The following is a 25,497-nucleotide window of genomic DNA, read 5'->3' as shown; positions in this document are numbered from 1 at the left end:
CAGGTACATTTTCATCTCTCAGTATTTATGCTGTTGAGATTGCAGCTCATTAATCCCTGTGCTATGAAGTGGGACTATGGCCTCTTCCAAAGGGAATTGGAGAAAATGACTGGTCTGGATTCTCTTATTCCATTTTCTATTTTATCTGATTTTTCAGAGTATTCTCATCTTCTCCAGATGACTGGAATTGCAGCTTTTTTTGCTTGACAGCCAAAGACAAACACCAAGCTGTCCAGAAGATCGAGTGCTGTTTTATTCCTCTGTCGACATTCCTGATGAGAAGGGCAAAAACATCAGGAAATTCTCCCAAGAAGACTTTCTGAGCTTTCATAATAATAAGACTGACATTTTCTAACTGAACTGGTATACCATAAGCCTGTTTTTTTCTTCTGAAGATATTAATAAACTTTCCTTATCAAAATAATTATAAAGGAGCAAGGTTTTGCTCGCTATCCACCAAAGTCTGAATGTTTTTCTGATTTATGGGATTTGTTTTTTAAAGTTTCACGGGAATTTTGGAAGCCCCTTATGTGCCTCTTCAAATCTCATTCTCTCAGCCTCATGTCCCCCAGATAACCATAACCAGAATTTTTAGTTAATCTTTCCCTTTATTTTTTATTTGCCAATTGTTAACTTTATTTAAATAAGATTATGCTCTATGCATTCTTCTGTGATTTATTTCTTTCCTGAAGTGTTATGCTCTTGAGATTCATCTATTTCTGTAACTTTCTTATTTTTTTAAATGGCAGAGAATCAGAACTATCTAAGTGGTCACTTCTCTGTCACCTTTTAAAGAAGAGGGCATTAAGTTTTCAGTTGCTTGGTCTCTTATTCCTGTCAAGTTGTACATTTTTGAGTTTATTTTTATTTTATAAAAGCCATTGCTTCCTACCTGTGATTAGTTGAGAGGCATTCAGGGGCCATCACTATCAGCCATGAGCCAAAAAGAACCTGTAAATTGCCATGTGTACTTATGATTCAAGTATGTTTCCTTTGACGAGTAAGTTTAACATTGGGTAGATGTCTTCTAAAGTATTTACAAAAAGAGGAGAATGTGGAAGAATGGAAAAATAGTGTTTATAGTCTTATATATGCTAACAAGAAAAAAGACATTTTTACAAGTTTTGAGGCCTAAAATAACCTAGTTCTGACGAATCCGTCCTTGACAGTTATGAATGGTGAACTAGTTGCATTAAAGCAATGTGAGAGCTAATAGCAGGTTTGAAACTGAGTTTGAATAAATCATCAACCAAACACATAACAGTGCTGGAAGAACAGGACTGACCCTGTGCAGCCATGTGCTTCCTAGTTGCCTGGAGACCATGAATCTTGGGCATTGTAGAATATTGAAAATATTTTTTTTTGTCACCTTAAGTTTCCTAAAGCCTTTAAATATATATTTAAATATTAAATCTATTTAGTGTAAAGTTCAATATACATTTTTCTTAAACTAACACTGCCACTATTATATATAATGTGTTCATGATTATATGTAAGGTGTTAGCCAGCTTTAAAATTAGAGTATATATTTGAAATCTTAAATGGAATTGACCTTTCGTACAACTTTTGAATAGGTGCAACATGACTACTGTGCTACTTTCGAGAATCTTTTCAGTGATTACATAATTCCTCCAATATGGCATCATTAAACCTGTAGGAGGTGGAAACCATTATAAAAATTTCATTCATATTTGGTTAAAACTCTTATGAAAATGATTTATTTAATTTCTACATATAAATAATATAACCAGAATACAGAAAAGAAGTTACTAAAACATAATTCTGTACTAAATTAAAACCCAGTGTTTTCATTTTGCTTCTCTTATTATGACAGTTGAATAATATATGCAATGCTAAATGGATGTCTGCTATAAAGAGCAAAGATCAAGAAATGAGTGTTTAGAACAGTAAATTATATGTTAAAGTTCTATAAATAGCTTAATAAATATATTCTTGCATGCAAAAAGCAGAAAATTGCAGGCTACAAAGTAGATTATCCAAATGGTGCTGTTTTGAAATCACCTTTGAAACAGTACACATTATCTCATCGAGTTTCAAAGCTTCTGCATATAAAACTTCAGTTTTTAAAAAATGGGTTATTTTCAAACACATTTTTTTTTTATGTTTCATTTGATTCCTGAAATGATTTAAAGTAACTTATAGATATTTTATTTGGATCAAGAGGGCAGAATTGAGATGATCAGTGAAGAGAGAAAATATTAGTAATCGCATGAAAGCCAGTGACCAAGAATTTCAGACCATGTACCCATACATTTGGTAGCATATTCGCCACTGCATCACATATATGTCTCTGAGTTTTCTAGCAACCATGGCAAAGATGGAAAAGTCACTTGGTTTTGTGATGTAATGAAAATATACATATGCCTGGGACCAGCTTCAGTTTTTCTGATACTGAGAGCAAGAAAAAGTTTCTTTTAAACTTGTATCACTAACCTAACCCTTAGGTTACCCTCAGTGTTAAGTTCTACCCTCTTTTTCTATGAGTATTTCATTTTATCTTAATGAGTAAATAGTTTAAAGGTATTGGAGCTCTCCTCAGTCTCAGGATAAGGATGACTCATTTTAAAGCCTTAGGAGCCCCAAACAAACAGAATATAGTCTTTGTGTGAGTTCAAGTCATGCTGGAACAAAAAAATTTCAATCACAATTCAATGACCTCAAATAAATAGAGTTTGTTTTCCTATGATGTAACAGCCTAAGAGGAGCATCCCAGGTCAGCAGGTGGCTCTGTTCCACATTCAGGGATCCAGGTTTTTCTATCATATTGCTCTACCATCCTCCTGGTCCTTATCATTGTCATAGTTGATACAAGGTTGCTGTGAGACATAACCAATGGCAAGGAGGAGAATGTTGAGAGGGCACACCAGTCTCAAGGACTAAGTCTGCACATAACACATTTAATTTCTATTCGTAGTCCACTGGTGAGAGCTGTTGTGTAGCCATCCCAAGGTTCAGGAGGGGCTGGGAAATATAGACTAGCCATGTTCGCAGAGAATAGACAACAGATTTTTTTAGGAAACTATCAATCTTTTAGAGAAATATTTTCAGAACAATGCTGAGGTCTTGTCCATCAGTTGAATACCTAGTAGCATGTTATGTTCAATTTTGCTTATCGAATGAGCAGGAATGTAGAGAAACTAAAACTAAACTCATTTCTTCCGGTTCCCACCTTCATATGTGTTCTTTATTCCTTCCTGATTTTCATTTAATGTTATTTCCTAGCTTTATGTGCTTCATATTCTATAATGTGTTTGGTTTCTCTTCCTTTCTTAACCTTCTCTGACCAGTTCATTACAATCTTTGATAACACCTCCCTGTAATATCTTCCAAATCTAGTTCGCTTGTCTATTTCCACTACCATGGACCTAGGATAGGCATTTACTTCCTCTCATCTGGATCATTGCCTTCTAAGTAGCCTTTCTGGCTTCAGTGTCTTTCCTATTTATCTCATTCTACATATACTTACTCTATATCCCCCTTATTACTGACAATGAAAAAACGAAGATAAAATATTTGCTCAAACTACACTACAATGTAAAAAGTTAGAAATGCAGTCAGAGATGTTCAGATCACAATGTTCATGATAACTCACTCACCAGAGGAACTATATGACATCAAAGTCTGATATTTTGGACTTCCTTGGAAATATGGGAAGAGAAATTTAGAGCCAGAATCCTACAAATGTTAGGAAAAATTTATGAGTTGAGAAAATGGCCACATTAGCTTTTTTAGAATGGTGATCTGTGAAGCGCCATTTTAAAATGAGAGACTTGTCCATCTCTGAGACTTATGGCTTGCAGTACACCCTAGCCTAGTCTCTGAGCCTTTGGACTGTGTTCCTTGAGAGGAAAAGTGGTGAATTTAAAAAAGTTAAATTTGGACAAAAAAAGGATTGCTTATTCATTCTAAAGTTAGAATATTTAAAATTTCCTGAAATACTTTTCATGCCAGCAGAGAAAAATCTCCTGAAAGGTCAATAACAGTCAAGCCAGGCATGGAAACCGTAACAGGTACAGCACGTACCATGCTCAGGAAAGGAAGCTCACAGATGTTTTTATTCTGGCCTTCATACTTTTTTAGGGGAGAAGTAGGACTAATTTCTATACTTGTGGATGGGGTTACTGATGAATTTGGAATTTTGATACACTTTACAATTATTTCTGAAGTTTTTGTTTTTTTGTGATCAATGGAGTAGGATGATTCAACAATTTTAGTCCCATAGGGGCGTAGAAAGTGGAAACATGAATTCTGTTGTGGGATAAGCTTTATTTTCATTCAAAAATATAAATAGTTGTTTAGAGGTTATTTTCTTCTATGTTACCATGCTAAATTTGAGCTCATTGAGGGAGTGAGCACGTTGTCATATAGGATGCTTTCAAATGCTAGCAATAAAATAACATGATTCAACTGGATTTAACCACAAAGGAATTTCTTAGCTCATATAAGAAGTCCTGAGTTTGGGTGGCCCTAGGATTGGTTAATTCAGTGGTTCAATGATGTCATCAAGGACCCAATTTCTTTTAAACTTTCCTTAATACCTTCCTCAGCAAGTCAGCTTCCTTCATAGTCGAATGCAATGGAATGGCATGAGTGAAGGCATGGAGTCAGGAAGTCACAGGACAATATTTGACTGAAATATATGAATTAGTGATAATTTATATTGAAAAAGGTATCTATCTTGGGACCAGGCATGATAGGGTCCTGAATATGAAACTGAGGAATTTGAACTTAATTCCACAGACTATTTAGAACTGTGGGCATATTTTAGCTAGGACAGTGATAGGACCAGCAAAAGGCTATAGGAAGATGAATCCAGTCAATCAGAGGTCCTAGAGTGGCCTAAACCAGGATGAAACCTGAAGTGATAGCTCAAGCAAGTGGAAATGAAGGTTTGAAATAGAGTAGAAGATGGGAGAAGGTTAGGAGAAGTGTGGATACAAGAGCTAGTGCAAAGATAGAATTGATAGGATTTGTCCACCGGTTGGGTGGGAAAGGGGAAGTGAGGTGTCAAAATGAATCACAGATGTTATTAATGCAAACAGGAAGCATAGGAAGGGGTATGTAAACAACATTCATTTAGCATATCCTCTAGGCCAGGCACAGACATTTTACAGCAGTACAATTCATTTACCCTACATAGAAAAGAGAAGGTTTATTATCACATTTTATGAATGTGGAGACTGAGGCTAGAGGAGAATCCGAAGAAACATTCATGCAATTAAGCAATTAGCAAATGGAATAGCCGGAATTTAAACTGGTTTGACATAATTTTGAAGCTCATGCTTTATCTACTCTACCTTCTAAAAGGCAAGAAGACTAATTTTTTTTAATTTTTTTTTTTTTTTTTTTACTTACTTTGCTCTTCTGCTCAAAAGTCTTCAGTGACTCTATATTGCCCTGGAGAATAAAGTCCAACTAGTGTTGCATGACAGACAAGGGCACCCAACCTCTTATTTCAACTTGCTTTTGGAGCCTTATCTTCTGCTGCAATCATTTGGTGTCCTACTGCATCCACCCCCAAATAATTATTATTTTGAATTCCCTAGGCCCATCAAATGCTTTTTTCCCCGTTCTCTCTCTTCACTCCTTGTTACATGGTTTCTTTTCCTAGAATGCACTTCCTCAACTCTTCTTCCTGTAGAAATCATACATATCTGTTTCTTCCATCAATCTTTTTCTGGTTATTCATTTTTACTCACTCTGAACTCCCAAGTACTTTATTCATGGTTTCCTTAGTAACACATCTATACTATCTTTTTGACAGAGCTGTAAGATCCTTAAGGGCAGGAATTGATTTTCATTTTATATTCTATGTAGAATGTCTTACAAGACCATATATTCATAGGAAGGGAGGAATGGAGAGAGCAAGGAAAGCAAAAAGTCAATAAATAAAAGAGAAAATAAAAGAAAAAAATGATACAGAAAAATAAAGAGTCATTTGAGGGTTATTTTCAATTATATTTGCAAAGTATGCTTTATACTTATTAAAGGGTTATACTTATTAAAGAATGGAAAATAGCCTTTTTTGAAGGAACACTACTGAAACAGGAATGTTTTATTCTAGTAAAGAAAGACTAAATATTGGCTTAATTATTGTCTTAAGGTTCTTAAAAAACTTTCTATAAGAATTTAAGACCAGCTTTTTTTCATGTTCAAGGAAATATTAACACTAGGAAATGGATTTATATCAGAATATATTCCAGTTTGACTTAAGGAAAAATCTAGTCAGCCTTTCAGAACTAAAAAAAACATCCTCAGTAGTCTTCTAGAAGAGCATTACTGTAAGGAATAAAGCTACAACATGGAACCAAATGCAAATATCTCTAGAAATTTTTAAAAGAATTGATAACAATATACTTTGAGATTCCTACTCTGTGATTCATACCCCTTCTGTTTAACTTATTTGTTTATATGTCTCTATCCTTCCCTAGGAGCAAAGACAGGGTCTTATCAATTTTGGTTTTGTTGGGAATCAGCACAATGCCTAGCATCCGGTCAGCATATAATCAATGTTTTCTTAATGAAATTGTATGTACAATGTACAGCCATGACACAAGCTAAGGACTTCCTCAGAGCTGAGCTGTATCACAGGGAATTTAGCAAGATGGAAGGTTTGGTAAAATTTAGCTCTTCTTAGCCAATGATTCAAGCAATACATCAATTAGTATACTATCAAATTTTGGTTTTTATTTACTGTTTATTTCATTTACTGAGCAAAGTATTTGCTCTAAGTGAAGAGATTGCTCTAAGTGAAGAATTCTGCCTTTGAGGAGATTGTTCCCTCCAATAAAATGTACTTTGGATAAATATGACCAAATTAAAAGAAATAAAAGCTGTACTGTACAAAAAACCATAGTTGTATCTTGATTTAATAATCTATTGTAAGTGAAGTTTATTTATTATAAAAGTATGCATAATGCAGAAATGGAGACATTTGTCTTCTGGACAATGTCAAATTGCCTCTGCATGTGTCTTATCTTGGTAGCCATCCTGAAATCACATGGGATTATTATGTACCCATGTTGACTGTTGCGTTCTCATGTGAATGAGTCTTACCTTCACAGATGATTGCCTTCTAGCAATTTAAATTTTAAGCTTTAATTAATGAAAATCTTTGCCTTCTATTAAAAGAGCTTCATGAACTAGCAAAAGGTATAGACATTTACATAAATGCATATCTATTTCTGGCTGGCAATCTATTTATCTATCCTCTATCTATATTTGGCTTGGCAGATAATGGGGCCAATCCCAGATAGTGGGATTCCATCCATGATCTCTTCCTCAGAAGAGCACTCTCATCTCATAGAGGCTTGGAGCTTCCTGTTAAAGGCCTGATGGGTGGTGATGCTTCCTGGGAAAGAGGAGGCTGAGTATATTTATTGTCAACTCTGTCAGGGGCCTGCATGCAGTATTGTTTGATGCCAGGTATACTAGCCTGTCAGAACTTTTCTCTCCTGCTTTTTCTTGTCTTCTCTTTCTAGTCTAAATGCGTTTCAGATCCAATCAGTAACCTCTCCTAATCCTAATTAAATCATTCCCTCTCTTTCCTGACCTAAAAATGCACATTTTATGTTCCCCTATATTCTTGACCTTCTTGCAGTTCAGTGCATTTTTGCACAGTAGCCCATCTATTTGAAATTTTGGAGTGCACGTTTATGTCTTTAGTATTAATGAATTCCCACTTTGGAAATTTATTAAATCACATGCAAATATTAACTGAAAAGACATGGACCCAGACCCAAGGTGTTGAGAATCTAGAAATTGTGGTTTTTGTTTTTGTTTTTGGCAAAGAAATGTGTGATCAATTACGAATACCCTGAATTAGTGGAGAAATTAACACACAGTGATTGAAGCTAAGTGTGTGTTACACATGCTCAGTGTTTCTTGGATGTAGGGAAAGAGAACACTCAGTCAGGCTTAGCAGTACCTGGAGGCTTCCTGGGTAAAGATCCATATGTAAAAGCTGTGAAGGACACACACAATTGAGCTCTATCTAAATCAAAACCTGTATAACATCATAGGTGTAATTGTTACCAACGTTTTCTAAAATATTGCTTCTGATGTGAGAATAAGCTTCAGAGTAGGAATCGGTACCACTGGATTCAGTGGGATTTTGTCGCTAGGAATGTGGATAGATCATCTTTCCATCTAAGGATTCAATCAGGCAAGAATTCAGAGTGCACTTGAATTACATTTTAAGTAGATATAATGAATACACCAATTATATTCTTTTTGTAAACTAAATTAAGACAGATTTAGTATTTTTTTTATTAAAGTACATTATTTATTTATTTATTTATTTTTGTGAAGGAAGTTCAGTCAACTGAGACCTTCTTTTTCAGAAAGCTCTGCTTTGCATAAAGCAGCTACATCATAAGGGGGAAAAAAAGAAAAAGATGAGGAGGAAAGCCCAAGCCATGGTTTGGGAGCAAAATCGAGTGAGTGAAACTAAGGACATGTGAAGAACAGTCAATATCCAGCAACAGAGGCAAAACAGTTTCAATTTTCTGGATTATTAATTCAAATTCACACGCACATGCCAGTTAAAATTAAAGGCCTCTTTTTACTGCACTAGTTTAAATTAAAGATTATATTCTGCTCCACAAGTCTGAATTAAATAGCTTATTTTGCACACCAAGCTCTCATTTTAAAGCTAATAAAGAAAAGACATAGCATGTACGTGCAAGCTCGAGACAGGAAGGGTCTAAATTACTACACCTGTTTCACTTGGGAGCTACTTTATTAGTGTTACAAAACTTGGCTTTCAATTTGGCACTCAGAAGCACATTTAGAACAAGCATTTCTTTGTTTTGACAGAGAAGCCGTGGTAAATGAATGACGTTTGAGCTAGGTGTGAAATGTGAAGGTACAAAATTAACTGGTAAGGTAATTACTGTTCTAATTCTGCATAAACAAGCGTTTTGAAAATCATTAATAGTTCAGGGAAATAATGTTAGTGATTAAATAAGGTGGCTTGCATCACTGAGCACAACTAAGCTCCTTTAATTACATTTGAAAGCAAGGGAAAGCAGCTAATTAAAATTAGCACAAGGTTCCTGAATGACCAGCACTGCATTGTTGCTCTAACCTGTATAATTGTGTGTTTATTAATATGTCTTCATTTTCCCTCTTGAGCATTTAACAAAATTATTTAAAATAACTAATAACCTTTAAGGAGTAAATGTGACTGAATCCAGTTATCAAAATGAATACTGCCGGCCTTGCTCAGGCCTGCCGTCTATTCCCTTTCCCAACCCCCATTAACACTGGTGGGAGCCCCACAGTTGAAACCCAGCAAAGCAATGCCCTCGCTTTGTGCCATTTGGAGGATTAGCACCTCTGAAATGCTTGGATATTGAGATTTCGGCTTGGCTCTTATTTGCCTTTTTAAGGGGAAAAAATGTAATGTGGGTTTAAATATCTCATTGACTGTTTTTAGAGTCATTCGTTCATTTATGCATGCATTTAACTCGTTCATTTGTTCATAAATGTCATTCCTTCAGTAAAATTTGTCAATCTTTTAGCACTGTTCCTGAGGTTATAGAGATGAAAAAGACATGGTCCCAGCAGGATCGGCTGTATAATCTGTGGGGCCCAGTGCAAAATGAAAATGCATGGTCTCTTGGTGCAAACATGATTAAGGATTTCATGACAGAGCATTTAGTCAAATGTGGGGCCCATCTGAGTGTGGGGCCTGGCAACTGCACAAGTTTTGTACCTATAAAACTCAACTCAATGAGCTAATAAAGTTGTAAGGATAATACACATGCAAACAGTGACAAGAAAATGTGAGTCCTGTACACAACAGTGGGGTGCAGGCAGAGGAATCATTGCCCAACTCCTGGAAAGTGCTCTCACTTGTGCCAGGTTGAGAACACTATTTAGATGAGTTACTGCCTGCTTCCACTGAGTACCTGAACCTCTACCTGGCAGAATCAAAATTCAGTTCTTTATAAAGCATAAAAAAATGAGGATATTTTAGACTTTACAAAATGGATTCCATGGGAGCCATGACGGTAATGTCAACTTGCACACAAGGGGAACACCCTTAGGGTGTAACCGGAATGCCAGAAAGCACAGAAACATCAGCCCCATCTTCAGGGGCCTATAAGCATGAGGATTCCACTATGTAAGGTCCATATAAGCTAAACACCTTAGATAGAGGATGATCAAGCCTGACTCAATAGTATCACAGACGAATGCGCTAGAGCCAAAGACTCTGACCTTCTGATCCATCGTAGCCACTGGCTTGGGACCGAGGCACAGATCTTCCTATCTCTAGTTAACAGAGCTCACTTGGGAGACACTAAGGACTTTCATCCCTTCGCTCTGTTGCTTAAGACTCTGTACTTCCCTAATCTGTGTTTTTTGTGTTAACTTGCATGGGTACCTGATTGACTTATCTGAGAAGGTTTCACCCAGTAAACCTGGAACTGTGGAAAGACGCAAATGTGTTCGAGTGTTACTTCAGTAGCTGCTGTTTTTGTTCGCAATAGGTCCTTAAATCATAAGCTCCCAAAGTAAAGTTGGTTCATTTATCTGGAGATAGGGATTCAATAAAAGAATTAAAAAATGTGTTAATAATGTGTTAACTGTAGAATAAATGAAATAAAATTTATTATATATTATGATATCAGCTAACAATTTTTTGATTGCTTGTATTTGTGCCAGGCTGTGTCTAAGTACTGTACAATAATGATTTCATTTAATGTTCCAGCAACTCTGTGAGGTAAGTAGGATCACTAACCACATTTTACAAATGTCAAATTTGAGAAAGAATTTAAGTGATTTTCACAACAAACTAAGTGACAAAGCTGTATATGAACTTAAATGGTCTGACTCCAGAGCCTGTGTCTTAATCACTGTGCTAAAAGATGACAGGGGCAAGGATAATTTATCTGGCTAGGTCTCCTTTTCCTGCATTTCAATTTGTGAGTACAGAGAGACTTGGATCATTTGCAATCTGAACTGTTTGTTGCATGTCAATCAAATAATTTTGGACACAAGATTCAGGGTCGGGAAAGAATGATTATTTTTCGATTTAGGGAAAATAATTGTTCTAGTGTTTGAATGGGAAATTATACATCACTAGAAATTTTATGTTAGTGTTGTCATAAGCTTTCCTAGGAAGTGGCCCAGTGGAAATGCTAACTGCTATTTGGTCCAACTCTGGGAGAGACCCAACTGCTCCTCAAGTTTTGTTTTGTGCTAACAAAGGTCTAACCTCAGGCTATTCCACATCTGAGAGAAAGGCTGCAAGAACTTTAAAAGGTTCTTTTGTGTGTTTTGGTTGAGAACTTTGAGTTTGCATAAAGTTTACAATAAAGTAATGATGTGATGTGTAAAGATGAACCCTCATTATGATTGTAGCTTCCAGAATTTTGTTTTCTGAAGAGGAATGGCTACAGGACTTGATGCACTCTAAGACCACAAAGGAAGCCTGGAGTGGAATAATAAACATTTCCATATAACTGATCTAAACAAGACTTTTAAAACAAAGCTTTTCCTTGCCTTTCCCTGTGTGTGTGTGTGTGTGTGTGTGTGTGTGTGTGTGTGTGTGTGTGTGTGTGAAAGAGGTAGTTTCTGCATTCTAATTCAGAAATAAATACTTTTTTTCCCTTTAAATTCTATCAGAGATGAGTGGCGAGACAATACAGCACGCGAAAAACTTTATTTTGGAATCATTCCTTCGCAATCATCCATACTTGGCTTCATCTTTGTAGATCCATGTGACCACAGGTAAGATATCTTGACTGGAACCATCACACTATTGTTGATGCTTTTTGTCTGTGTGGCCATGTGTTTAACATGATGAACATGGATTCGGTGGTGTGAGCTGAAGGAATTGAAAATAACTGAGGCAGTCTGAAGGGTGGTGCTTTGTTCTGTTGTAGCTGAATTTCATTTAGTACTGGCAATTAAGATCTGGCTTTTTTTTTTTTTTTTTTTGATATTACAGTTGCATCATTTCATATTAGTTTTGTAGGCTGGTGAAACTGAAAAACTCTGAAACTGTATCAAGTCTAACTTTCACCCTTATTTCCTAAGTTAAGATTTGCCAATGTCTTTGAAATAAGATCTAGCTCCTAAACTTTATTTTAGGGTCTTCTGCTATCTAGTCTCCAGCTATCTAATATCTAGTCTAGCTCTGAACATAGCCATAAATATACAGTGCCTTCTGGTTAAATATATTTATTTGCTTCCCATATTACCTAATCTTCTTTACCATTACTATCTTTTACATATATGATCCACTTGATCCTTTTTGAGTATCAATCTTAGTTTCTCTGTGAAACCTTTCCTATTGCTCTAATTGAAAATAACCTCATATTAATTATAATAATTCTTCTGAATTTCTTGAAATGCTTATCTATAACATTTATTTGATATTTATTTACTAGCACCTTGCATATTGTATCTAGCAAACCTTGTTGAATGAATGCATACATTATTTTATTTATGTTATCCCAATGAGTCTGTCTCATTATTAAAGTTAGAGGTTCACATCATATGTAAACCTATAAACATTATCTTTGATTAAAACTCAGTCAAGACCCTGAATATCTAGATATTTTATTCTACTTATCTTTAAATTAGTCTATTTAATATGGAATAAGACTACAACTTTCTTTCCTCCAATTAAAGCTAAGAAATAATTATTGAGCACTTATTGTGTGTTAAGCCTTGGGAGCACAAAGATAAATAAGACACTATATTACAAAGTCTAAATGTCTCTCAGGGAGAAAGGAGGAGATTCAATTTACTTTAACACAATGAGAGGAGTGCTCATGGCATGGTAGTGTTCTTGGAAGACAAAAAATAAAGATATTATTTGGATGTTGGTGGTCACAGGTCTTCATAGAGAAGGAAACTTTTCACTTGAGAATGAAAAAGAAAAGTAAGATTTCTTCCAACGAGTTATAAAAGGAAGAACATTCAGACAAGAAAACATTATGTGCAGAGGCTCAGAGGGTGATGAGTGTGCATGTTTAGGGATCAGTAGGTAGCACAGGATTGCCAGAGCTTGAGGGATAGTGGAAAAGGGTAGACAAAAGAGGGAAACTGGGGCTGCATTATATAGGGTCTTGAAAACCATGTAAGGGCTCCAAATTTTATCTGGGAGACAAAGAGAAGCTTTCGAAATCTTGGGAGCTGGAAATAGCATAATCAGAACTATGCTTTCAAAAGATAATTCTGTTAAAAATGTGGTAAATGATTTCAACTGTAGGAGACTGGGAGCATGGAACCAGCTTGGGGTAAATTTTAAATTCAGACAATAAATGATGAAAATTGAAATTAAGGATATAATTGTGGGTTGGATTACAAACCCATTTCAAAGATAGATTACTTGGATTCCAAAGATTATGCATCAGCTGAAGAATATTGTCAATTATTTATCCCCCTAATTGTAGTGATGGATTTGTAAGGTTGTACTCACCCCCTGCATCATCTACTGCTCTTATGTCCAAAAATACCCGATTATTTCTAAGGTTAAGGTTAAGGGAGCCATACATTACAAAGCTATAGGAGAGAAGAAAAAACCCACTATTCAGTGGACCAAAATAAGAATAAAGTTGAGGCCTTTCCTCTTTTGCTCTATATTTTAATCAACTTTGCACTTGAACAATGGCAAAAAACAAAACAAAAAACCCACTAGAATAAATGATGAAATATTTGCATTTCAGAGATCTCTCATTGCATTTCAGAGAGTCTGTGCCTCAAATTTTGTAGTAAGTCATATCACCAAATAAAATTTCTTTAATAATTCACAGTCAATTGTGTGGAGGTAATTTTCATTTGTGTGACAACTGTGGAGGGTTCACGTTCCCGTAATCAGGGGTGGAGGTTGGTGAGGAAGGGGAGTGGGAATCTGGGAACAGAGTTTGATTTGGTGTTGTAGCCATCCTGACATTTTCCACCTCTGGGTACTTATTTTATTTTAAACCTCGATGTCTCATTCCATTAGTGTTTTGATGTTTTAAAAAGATGCAAGCTCCTTAACCTGTTCTCCATTTCAACGATATTCTCTTTGTGAACACGGAGCCAGCAAATTACTTAAAACAGCAAAGTGTCATGATTCAATAGTCATAACTTTTCTTCCTATTAATAATGGTTTTCCTCCTGAATTATATCTACATGTCAATCACATCAATAGTCTAGAAAAATGATGTTTGGCAATGTTACAAAACACAGGCAACTTGGAACCTGATTATTTTCTATTTTTTAAACCTTTAATACTGAGCTAAAATTGATAATAAATCTAAAAAATAATCAATAAGAATATATTATATTCTGTTAAAAATTTAGCATAAAGCTTTCAGTCTTTATAAATTTTGACCTTATGATGTTATAGATAGGTGAATTGTAAATTAGGTGTTTTTAAAACACATATGTTTTTAATTAATGCATAATATAATACAATAAATACAACCAAGAATAAAATGCTAATTTATATTTTATATTTAGATATAATCAAGTCAGGTTAAAACAGACACTTGATGTTTCCCACATTGATTCAACATCTATATCTCAGATGCAAAAGGATCCAATGAATAATAATTTACATATATATACATTTTAAACAGTAAAAATAGATGGAATCATATATACAGGTTTGCATGGCAAGACAGTGGAATACTAGAAAGCAGTTCAATTGTGAGATGTAAAACCTTAAGAAATTGATATGTAATTTAAGAAAGATACAAATTACAATTTTTGTTAAATTATTCAGTTAAGTATCTGAGAGTCTATTAGTATATTCCATGTGTTCTATATTCTGTCATCGGTAAGCTTTATATTTTTCTAAATTCATACAGACTTAAAATACTCATTTTGGCTTAAAATATTTTTATCTCTGTTACTGTTAGGGTATGTCTAGAAGGGAGTGATTGACCTTATGGAGGTAGCCAGCGAATTGGGCTCTAGAAGAGGAAGGGTCACTTGAGGGCATTTGCTGACCACGTTTTTCTCTTTCTACTGGTGACCTGACTTTCAAGGCATAAACTATTCTGATTGATAAACTTACACAGCAGCATGAATGAGTAATTGTGAATATAAGCTCTGGTATTAATTACATTGATTATGTGACCTTAGGCAAGTAATTTAAACTTTCCTTGCCTTGGTTTTCTCACCTGTAAAATAGAAGTGAGAAATAGTTGCTACCGTTGGTAGTAACTCCAAATTCTATATTTATCTTGGACTCCTTATCTTTTTTCTCTATCCATATAAAAATTCATTTTCGAGTCCACACAATTCTTTATTACGTTGTTTACACCTGTCACTTCCTTTCTGATCCCATTGCTACATTTTATTCCAGGTTCAAACTACTCCTCAGGTACATTTCCTTTTTCTTTCTACTTCCCCTTCAAGCACATGTTATATTAATTGCTCCAAAATGCTACTTTTCACTTATCACCCTTTCTCACACCCACTACCCCTTCAAAAATCATTACCTACTGAAGTATAGAGATGCTTCAGCTGACCTTTCGGACCAGCAATAGCTTACCAACTTCACTTCTCATCACTACCCTACATTCATTTGTTCATCAAATATTTATTTTTTGCCAGATTTCATAATAAGCATTATAGATACAATGATAAAATTAGATAAAATCTTTAAGGATACTTACGGTCTAACAAAACCTTACAAATTAAAAAAAAAGGCTTCTTCTATATCATTTATGTTCCTATTTATGTGCTTAAGGGGCTCTCTCTTCTCTGCATTGTTCCTAGTCCTTGTTTTCCTTCACCTGGTTCTGAAAGTTCTTTCTAGAAGCGCTGATGCCCTGAGAGCCTAATTCACTGCTGGCTTTAGGAAATGTTGCTGCTGGTTACATTCACTTTTGCTCTCTAACTCATTGCATTTCCTTCCCTCCCTCCAAAAGTGACTGGGTAAGAGCACCAGCCATCTCGCATCTCTGCTTCTAAGAAAGCTCCTCAAATCTATCACTTTTGCAGAATCTCATGGGAAAAAAAGGAAAAGGCTCTATAAACAGTTTGATTTCTGAATGTCTTTTCTGCTTGATTTCTTTGGACTTACTTTTGTTTATTTTAGGTCCTGAGAACATGGATAAAAACTCATTATGATTCTCTGACATTCAACTCAAGTTTCCTGTATGAGTCAAAACAAACTAAATGTTTAAACAGTTATTGGACCCTGGAACATTTACTGAACATATATTGTACATAAGAGCTCTGCTGGTTGTTCTGGGAGAATACTGAGATGAACAAGAGGGAGTTTCTGGCTGACGTTCTTCTAGAGTTAAGGCAGGGAGTAGGTTTTAATCTGATGGAGAATAAAGATACAAAAATAAGTAGCACCAATATAAATCCTGTGAATTTTGTCTCCCAAACACTTCTTAATAACCATTCACTAAATATCTATTCACAATTTACGTTCATCATTCCTGCCTCTATAATGTCTCACTTGTTTTTAACTTGTCTCTCAGCTTCAGGCTCCCACATTCTCTCTTACCCCAGCCAGAAGAATTTTCTTACCATAAAAATTATATCATGTCCATTGTGCCGTTCTCTTTCAAAATCCATCTGTGGCTACCCATTGCTCTTTGACTAATATTCAAACTCCTCACCCTGACTTTCTATGTCTTTCAAAATTTGCCTCCCTAACATCACGTTCATTCATTCAGTAAATATTAATAATACCTAATAGGCATCAGAAAATATTCTAAGTCCTAAATATACAATGAGTCACTAAATTTGAGGCCCTTGCCTTCAGGAGGAGTCAACACCATAAGTAATTAAACAAAGGATTAAGATAACTTTAGAAAGAGTTGTTTCTGTGGAAATTAATTTGAAAACTTTGAGAAGATTCAAGCAGAAATTGTCAAAAATTCAAGGGTTGATAAGACAGTTATAAAATTTTGGGGAAAATACTATAAAAATCATCATTCAGATTACTTTAAAATTGTCTTTAAGTTCTTCCTTTACTCCCCACTAAAATACCTTTGGACCTCAAGGACATTATGCTGAATAAAATAAGTCAAATAGAGAAAGACAAATACTGTATGGCCTCATTTATATGTGGAATCAAAAATAAAATAATAAAATAAAATAAACTATGACATAAAAACAAACTCAAAGAAGAAGAGGTCATTTGTGGTTACTAGAGTTGGGGGATAGAAAGTGGGGGAATTGGATATAGGTGGTCAAAGGGTACAAATTTCCAGTTATGAGATAAATAATTCTTGGGGATGTGATGTACTACATAATGACTATAGTCAACACTGCTGCGTGATATATTTGAAAATTGCTAAGGTAGGAGATCCTGAATGTTCTCATCACAAAGAAAAAAATATTTTTGTGTCTGTATTAGATGATGGATGCTAACTAAACTTACTGTGGGAATCGTTTCACAATATATGTAAGTCAAGTTGTTATGACGTACAACTTAAATTTATACAGTGCTGGATGTCAATTATATCTCAATAAAACTGAAATAAAAATATAAAAATAAAAATAGCGAATTAAAAAAGTTAAACTAGAAAATGTTGATTTATTACTTATATGCTTTATGCAATGGAGAAAAACAAAACTCCAATGAGAGGATTCATTCTCAAAAAAGAGGTCTTACTCCTGCATTGAATGATTGATATGTGAACATATATTGATAATTTATGTTATATGAAGTGTTTAGGGTTTCTGAGATCCTGTTTTATGTTTCCTCACTTAAACATAATTTTTAATCAACTGATCAAATGTGAATGCCAACTTTTATTGGATAATGAGCCTCTACTGTATTGATAAGAGTTTTAAAAAAAGAAGACCAGCTAATGTCATTAAGGTCAAGCTGGGTGATCAGTAAAGCCACCTTTTGGCCCTGCCCTCAGGAGCTCCAGTTGCTCTTTCAGGTGCTTTAACATGTAGTGCTCTTTCTCCTATTCCTAAACCGGCACACACACCCTTCCTCTCTCTAGATTATTTGAATCTCTCTTTTCTTTGGCCGATGCCTGTGTTCTAGTATTTCATTCTCCTAGAAGGCTTTGCTGCCTTTCCCAAGTCAAAATTAAGTGTCTCTTCTCTGTGGTTCCTCTATTATTGCTCGTTTACTTGTCTGCATTCCCTGGAACACTAGGCTTTGCAAAGACCTTGGTCTGGTGTATTTTATTTCTTTCTGTATCCCCACTACCTAGCAAAGTGCTTGACATATAATGCTTGTCACAGACATATTTATTAAAAGAATGCATGCATCATAACAAATGAGTAACTTTGAGATTAAAGAAGGGGAGGACTTACTTAAGTAAGTGAATAACATGAACGAACATTTAAGAATTCTGAAAACTTTCTGTAATATAGAGGAAGAACCATATATTGTCACTGAAGGAACACTAAGCACCATATTACAGCCTTACAATGACGGGGATTTACTAAGTACACTATCTATATATAATTAAGATATTTTTCCTGGAATGTGGTCAACATTAGTTGAAGACATGGTAGTGGAGACATGGCAGAGGGGTAAATATTAATTGTTATGAAGAGAAAAGCTCTTATTCTGGTTATTTATAATAATTACAATCAGGAAAAAAGTTTAACATTGCAGTTGTTAATATATTTTTAGAAGGAAAAATTTACATGCATCAAAAACATTTTTAGGTAAAGCAAGCTATTTAGTTTTTCTAAAACACAGATTGTCAAAATTTCAGATTTTAAGTTTTTAACTTGGATATTATTAGCTCTAATCTGCTGACCTACCTCTGTAAACTGCAGTCAGAGTGAAAAAATGTTCAAAACTCAATGTGCTTTTAATTAGCTGAGAAGAGAGGTAAAAAAGAGTAGGTATATAAATATACTTATATGGGGAAAAAACTATGAATAGCAAAATAGGAAGAAAATATTTTTTAAACTGCACTGTAAAACTTCATTATATGTTGGAATTTAATATAAAATGGAGCCACTAGAAACTTCTGTGAGGATTCATTTGCTGGAGTACCCATGCAAACTCAGAAGAAGCCATTTCATCTCTAAGAGCACCTCTCAGCATGAGTCCTCAGGGGAAGCATTAGATCAAGATTTCAATGCGTTATCTACAATTCATTTACATGCCCATCTCATTGTACCCTGGAATCATCTGTGTAGCACATGCAAAATGCAGTCTTATCCTTCATCTGCTAGCACCACATAAAATGGGGTGTTTCTAAACCAGTAAGATACCCTGCAATGTTACACATGGATGCTAAAAGTGGATTGTTTTGTTTTGTTTTCCTGTGATGTTCTTAATTTGGTTTACAGACAATTTATAAAGCTATTTATTAGTGAACATAGCTACAAAACCAGATTTTTTTTAGGCTTCTGGAATACTTTGGTTAAAAAAAAATGAACTGCAGGAACATTCTTAGTATTGTTTGAAGCTATAATTTGGCAGGATTCAGAATATAGAAGTTTTTACTTCCCCTAGACTTGAGAAGAAAGGACTCAGAAAAAGCCCTCACAGTTGGTGTAGGGAGAGATACAGGGAAGATCAGGTACCTTTTTAATGTGTCTCTTTTCCCACTAAAGCCCTGATGTTAGAGGACATTGACTAGTGACAAACAGTGCAATTTTCTTTGTATGTGAACTAGAACATTTCAGCTAAAAGCTTAAAGGAGCTTACAGGTACGATGTCTCGGCAAGAGTTTCTCCCCTGAAAGAATACAACTTAATAAATGTGCAGTGGCTCTATTTGGACCCCCACCTGCCTAGAAATACAAAATCACAGTCTGTCTGCTGCCTTAAACTGATGTCTCATGAACGCATGAGCTGTCCCCCTCTGAGGTTTATTGGAGTGTATTTCATTAGAACCTCTTCGCGGCATCATGAACCTGATTGTAATGAATGGGTTGAACTCTGAAAGCACTGGGCACTGACCTCCCATCTGCTGATATCCTAAATCAGGCCATTAGAGGATTCCACAAGAAAGAGCATGCTGTTTATAGGTTAATTTATCTCTCATTTGGTTCAACTAGATGTGTGCTTATAAAGGTCCTCTAATTGAATCTTATAGATGCCACAGAGATCTTTCCATTTTAAGGAAGTCTTTGGGAATAAATACAGTCAGTTCTCAATTATCTATGGTAATGAGGATATGGCCAGCATGGATGAGCATAATACAGAGGTGGTCCTCTATCCCCATTTACGTGATTAATTTTAAACCTTCGTTCCCATCAAATATTGAACTAGAACTGCTACAATGGCTGATCTTGGTCACTTTCCAATTTATTTTGGCTGGTAACCCTCCCATCGAAATGCTGTAAACAAACAAAGGAGGCCCACTGCCTGATGACCGTGCATATCTCTATAAAATACTAAGGAGCATAGATACTGATGGAGACAGATGTCAGAACTTACTTGATTGGTGACATGGTGCTATTAGAAAAGTGTAGCTTCTATAGTCATTTATAGCATATGTATATATTGTAGTGGCCTGAGACCCAATAATAATAATAATGATAATGACAGTGCGTATTTATTGAGCAGACCCTCTGTGGCAAGTAGTGAAGTAAATATTCACATTTATTTGTTTATTCTTCATAGCAAGTTAGTGAGGTTGGGGCAATCGTTGTCCTAGTTTTTTAGATGAGGAAAGTGAAACTTCACAGAAATTAAATACGCGGCTTATGTGTACTGTTAGTGAGAACCTGGTGGGGACTATAAGCTAGGTGTGTCCAACTTCTGAGCTCTTCACTGACTCTGGAATTGGCACTCCTATCTTTCCTCTTCCAGGCACGTGAGGCTCTTAGGAACCATCCACCATGATGCTTATGGCACCCGCTTGTTTGCTATCCTCTTGACACTCATCCCCTTCTCTCTCCACATCTTGATTCAACATCTTTTAGAGACTGGTTAACCTTTATCTACAAGTTCCTGATAATGAAGTATCATGAATGGTGCTGGTACATTAAATGATGCCCTATTCACAAAAAATGATCATCTATACCCTACTGCTTCGGAAATCAACTCTGCTTTATTTTGATGCTTTTAAAATTCTCTACATGCTTTGACCCTTTTGTTAGAGCCAACATATAAGTACTTCATTTTTCCTGTAGTATTTTTTTCTTTTTGATGTTTCAACTACATGGAGCACTTATATCAATATTTAACCAAATTTTTGACATGAATAAAGAGCATGTTAATCACCTAGAACAACTACTCTTTGATAAGATTCTGTCCCATTCATTTTGCAGCAATTTTTAAGTATTTGAAAGTTTATGCTTCTCGTACTTAATTCATTTATCACATACCTTTAAGGGATAATTGTGGTGGCATAATTTTAGCAACATCATTATGCCTGTTGATATAATCCAGAGCTGCCAAGGTGGTGCAGCCCCTGATTATATGTTCAATTAACTGCCACATGTTGTCGGCCCCTCTCATCCACCAGGTTTTCTTGTGTCACATACTCGTAACAATTCATAGCAAAAATATTCCTGCCAGGAATTGTCACAGCAACCCCATGGCCTCGCAAACTCACATGTACAAGTGACGCATGTCATTGTTTTCCTGTCTGCATTTTTTTTTGGAAAGAAAGCTCTGGGCTCAAGGTTAGATTCCTGATTTTTGGTCTGAGTTCCATGTAACTTTGGGCAAGTCACTAACTTTTCCCAGGAAATATTTCATTTGGGTATGAAATTAACAAAAAAAGTATTTGGATTGCCTAAACTCACAGGATTATTGTGAGGTTTAACCGGAATAATATATTTAAATGCACTCTGAAACCTGTAAAGCAGAGGCAAAAAGTGACATGTGATTACTTGTAGTCTTGACGTGTATTTTCCTGATGTTATATTCAAACACACTCTGAAACATTTTTATTTTCCATCTTATGTTTGTGCAGTTGAACAAATTTTTATCCATGTTTCAAGGATAGGAAAAGGCTGTTATTTCCATATTTTTTTTAGTATATGTAAATTCTCTAAAGGTAGGGACAAGTCTCATACCTCTTTGTTTCCTCTATGAAGCATAGACCTGGGAAAGTGTTTTAACTTAAAGTGCTTCAATTCGATTGCTTGCAGGTTGTTTGGTTTGAAGAATATACATTGTTGGCATTAACTATGCCCTTTCTATGGTCTTTGTGTATTAGGCTTGTGAAATTAGAGCTTTCTGGTGCTGTATGGTGCTTTGTCATGGAGGTAATGGTGTTACTATAATAACTTTTAGTCCACACAGGAGCATTTTAGAAGAACAAATTACAGCCACAAAGCCCTCCATTTTGATAACATCATCACCATTCCAGAGCAGCTCTGCCCCACTTTTCCATTTTGCTAATATAATCATTTGGTTTAGATCAGTTTTCTTTTGGAGTGAAAACATTAATGCCAAATATAAAACTAATAAACATGTAGCCCATCATCTGAAGGAAGAGGAATAGAGAGGAACAGAGACGCAGCTGGTTTGTAAGGTGCCTTGTGTAAATTTTAAAAATCATTCTCTGTGGGTGAACAAATTAGAAAAAGATGCCACCTCTATGAGGTAATAGCCTCATGTCAGGTCCTTTAAGTTGGAGAGTAGAGCATAGGATTGTTTTAGCTGCCACTCACTGCCTTCGATGGTGTCTTTGTGCAAGGTATAAACTGCAACCTGTACATCAGGGTCTAGAGTGACCCCCTGGGTCCTTGCTTTTGGAGAAAGAAAGAAGAAAAAAAGAGATGATGTCCTTTGTTGCTGAAGAATCAGGCATCACTGAGAGGGAGGGGCATCTTCTTCTGATGGGAAAACAAAAACTCTATGATCTTATAAATATATATTCAGTGCCTAAACCCCAACATCAGGTGGACCTATGGAGAGGCTACTAGCAACGCCATGTTCCTTCTTCATCTGTCTCCTACACCACCATGAATTATCTCTTACCCTTTTATAATATCTTCTTTTTTCTTTACCCCCAATATGTCATTTTCATTTTAGTCAGGTTTTATCTGTGCAGGACTATAGCTAAAAAAAAGCAGAGGCTGAGTGGGACTTGTCCTGCAGCCCATCAATCTTTAGGGTACAGTTCTGAGTATAAGAAGCCAAGTATCTCTGGGAATAGACTAATTGACACGAATTTATTCCACAAATATTTATTGTGTATCTACAACGTGCTAGGTCCTGGCAACATATCAGTGATTAATTGTACAAGCTAATTTCTCTGCCTGAATATTTCTCCACAACTTGTTCAACTCCTTCTTCTTATCCTTCAGTTCTTATAGTTGAAATGCCTCTTCTTCACCTCCTGACCCAAATTTCTATGTGTCTAGAGTCTTCTATACTCTATCTTTTATAATATCCTCTACTTTTCTGATTAGTAGTGCAATGACATTCTTCCCTACTAGACTGAAAGTTACATGAGGTTAGATCATGGCTACTATAGCTCTGAGGCTTAGCTGAGTGCCTATCACATAGTAGGCCCTCTGTAAGTACTGACTGATGAATGAATGAATAAATGATGAATGAACGAATGATTGATTGAATGATTGACTACTAAGCATAAGGCCTAATTAATCCACCTTTCTGATAAAACTTTGTGAAAACACAAAGGTGAATGACATTAGCTTGCATTATTCATTTTAATGAGAAGTATTTATCTGCCCTTGAAAACTAATGAGCTTTTAAACAAATCACTCAAATTTCTTGCTTAGAGTTCTCCCTATAATTTCTGCCTAAGAGATTTTTTAACAATAGTTCTTTAAATCAGAATAACAGAAAAAAGTCTTTTCATCAGTTTCAACAATAACACAGCCATTTTATATGACAAAAAAGGAATCTCAGAATTTAGTTTATGGGGTGATTTATATGATTAATTGTGGCCTGTTGCTGCAATACAGCAACAGTGATAAATAACAATGCATTGAGATATTTTAATTGTAAAGTGGCCATTTCTCTGGCCTTTGATTGATCATGGTCACTGTAATCATGACTAAAATATTTCATTAACCTTTTTACACTTAATTTCTTGTTTTGAGGTACCATGATTATATATCCAATTTCCATGAACCCTTTCAAGAAGCACCTAAACTTCCTGGCACTATGTGGCTGCTGAACAAGAAAGCAGAAACTAACCTTTTCCCCAAGCAAATCTGAAAAAGAAAGGGCTTCAAAAACCTTTGCTGTCTGTCCTCTCTCCTCGGGAGGTCCTATCATGATGTGGGGACACCCAGTGAGTATAATGTTCTAAAGACCCATAAAACGTTATTTGACATGAAAATTTTGCCTCGCCTACAAGCTGCTGCTAATGAATTACATATGATGCAAGAAGCAGCATGGCTGAAATATTTTTATTAATACTAATAATATTTTTTGCTTATACAGCACCTTTCATTGGAGAAAACTGAGTTGGAAAGGAAGCTTTAAAGACATACTAGGGTAAAATGACCGGCTCGTAACTTTTTAGACTTGTTGCTGCCCCTTCAACTACGTTGGAGGCTGGAGGGGCAGGGAGTGGGTGCAAAGCTAATGTCATTCACCTTAGAATCTCAGTAGGCAAAGATTCCTGGTTGCATATATTCAGCAGGAAAACAAATTGACTTTTGTTGTTGTCATTGTTGTTGTTTGTTTCTTTTGTTTGTTCATTTGTTTTAAGAGGCAACAAATAAGTCTGTTTCCGTATGGTGTGAAGTTAAACAAATCCCAGTGGAGAAAGAGTGGCAGTGAGAGTTGATGATGTTGTGTTGTTGTTGGTGCCATTGGCAGAGTGCTTATTGTGTACCTGGCATTGTTTTAAGTGCTTACATGCACACATTTAATTTCCACAATGTCCTTGTGAAATGTGTTACTATATTTATTTTATAGGTGAAGCGACTGAGGCACAGAGAGGTAAGGCAACTATCCCCATTTGCCTAGACCCCTGCTAAGAAATGTTCCCACTTGTGACCTCTCTGAGTTGTAGCCTGAAGAGAACATGATAACCTGGGTGATTATGGGAGCAAGCTCACGAGGACACGCACTGTTTTCTGACACAATGTAAATTTTCTTGCATTCCTTTGGTATACCTGCTTTCCTCAGTTCCCCAGCTAGAATGCAATCACCATGAGAATAAGGATTTAAGCTTACATTTATAAAACTTGTCTTAGGTTTTTGTTACTGAAAAACAAGACATATATTTTAATCAAGGCATAAGTTGTTTTCTCATGGGGACAATGATAAGGGATTTTGAAACTAGGGCCATTCTGGTAAATGCAGGACATATGTCACCATAACTATTGCACTTTCTTTTTATAGGAAAGACCAAGAGGAGAGTAGTCTGCTTTCATTTTTAGGCTAAGTTTATAGAGTGTATGGATTTTGCTAAAGAATTGGGTACTGGTACTCTCTTTATGGGGTAATCATACTCCAGGGAATTTATTTAAGCTAATATACAACCGAGAATGTAGAGTTTATTTATTTTTACTCAAAAATTTATTTTTTAAAGTTATATCTCTATGAAATGTTATTTATATCTGAGACAAGGTATCTAGGAAACCAAATAAGCAATCTGAGAAGCTTGGAGACCACAGAATGCGGTATCTG

This window comes from Rousettus aegyptiacus, unplaced genomic scaffold, assembly GCF_014176215.1.
Source record: "Rousettus aegyptiacus isolate mRouAeg1 unplaced genomic scaffold, mRouAeg1.p scaffold_m13_p_1, whole genome shotgun sequence".
Taxonomy (NCBI): Eukaryota; Metazoa; Chordata; class Mammalia; order Chiroptera; family Pteropodidae; genus Rousettus; species Rousettus aegyptiacus.
Note: the sequence above shows the minus strand (reverse complement) of the source record.